We start from the raw sequence: 1,561 nt of genomic DNA, 5'->3' as shown, positions 1-1,561 counted from the left end.
AGACGAATTATCTCGGTTCTTATTGGAGCTATCAAAAACTGGTCAACTGATAAAATATTAATTCTATTATGATGAACATATTACAAGTTGACTACTTTTTGATATCGTTTACAGGAAATGAGACAAATTGTATCAAAGTTGACGGTTTCTGGTACCCCTTTTTGATGCCCTTTGTACAGTGCCAAAAATTTAGAGCATTTTTTTCCAATAAATTGCGTGGAAGATCCGATACGTGGAAAATTCGCATACGTGGAAGATTCGATGAGATAAGAGAAGCTTTTTAAGCACTTGAAACCAAAGATAAAAAGAATTGAATTGTCTTTATTCTACGCACTCGTATTTATACAAGAGGGTTCATTTGCTTTATTTTTTTTTGGTTCTTTTTTCTAGAATTTTTTTGAGACCAGAATATTGTTTTCAAAAGACATTTGCTTCCGAGTGGAATTGAACCCTGGATGCTGAGATTGGGATTCAACTGCTTTACCCACTTTATTAGTCAGGGCTACGTGAATTATACTATCAGACGATTATTATATATTCAAGTTTTTTTGAAGACGAAAAAAAACACTTTTGAGGAACTAACGCGTGAAGAAACATTCTGCTTTTCAACAGTCTGCTTTTCAAGGACTGAGCCTACTTTTTTAGGACTGAGGCTACTTTTTGAGGGCTGAGCCTTCTTTTAAAGCGCTGATTGACTTCTAGGATACTTTTTTCTAACTAAGCCTAGTTTTTAGGTCTGCTTTTCAAGGGCTGAGTCTGTTTTTTGGCGACTGGAAATACTTCTTATAGCAAATATAACTTCCAGGGGTAGATTTGTAATCGCGTAAAAATCCAAAATTGAATTTTTCGAATTTCCGAATTCTATACTTTTTAAATTTCAAATTTCAGAGGCCGTATGCAAGAAAGTGAAAAACAGACGGAAAACAGTTTTCCGAAAAACGAATTACCGGAAAATGACGATTTCGGTATGCAAGAAAATGTTCGTTTTCCGGAAAACCATTTTCCAGGCGTTTTCTTTTCCGAAATCGTTTTCCGACTTCGGAGGTCGGAAAATGGAGAGGAAAATGATTTTCGCGAACAGAAAAAAGGGTTAATATCGGCGAATTTCTCGAAATCTCGTTGTTTTTTTGAAGCAGATGTATGAAACAAAACATTTTTAGAAATTAAGTTAATTTTAGTGTCTTGAGAGCAAATTTTTCGAAATTTTCAAAATGGCTTAGTTGGCTGCATCAGTCTAAAAAAATAATATAAAATTCAAAGGAAACATACCGTAAACTCCCTATATAGAAACCCTGGCTCCAAAATTTTATAAAGAGTTAATACTGCTCCCTCAAGTAACTCCGTTGTTAGATATTTTGCGAAATTTTGAAAAAAAACAGAAAAATTCGGAAATATGAAAAAAATGAACTTTGTTAACAAAAAAGAATTTTAAATCGCCAACTTGAGTTATTTTTTGAAATTCCCGCCTTTTTTTCCGAGTTCTCGGCTTTGTACATTTTTTGAGGTTCTAAAATTTTAAAAATTTTAAAAATTTCCGAAATTTTTTAATTTTTGTAATTTT

This window comes from Caenorhabditis briggsae (genome assembly GCF_000004555.2).
Source record: "Caenorhabditis briggsae complete genome, chrV, whole genome shotgun sequence".
In the NCBI taxonomy this organism is placed as follows: Eukaryota; Metazoa; Nematoda; class Chromadorea; order Rhabditida; family Rhabditidae; genus Caenorhabditis; species Caenorhabditis briggsae.
Note: the sequence above shows the minus strand (reverse complement) of the source record.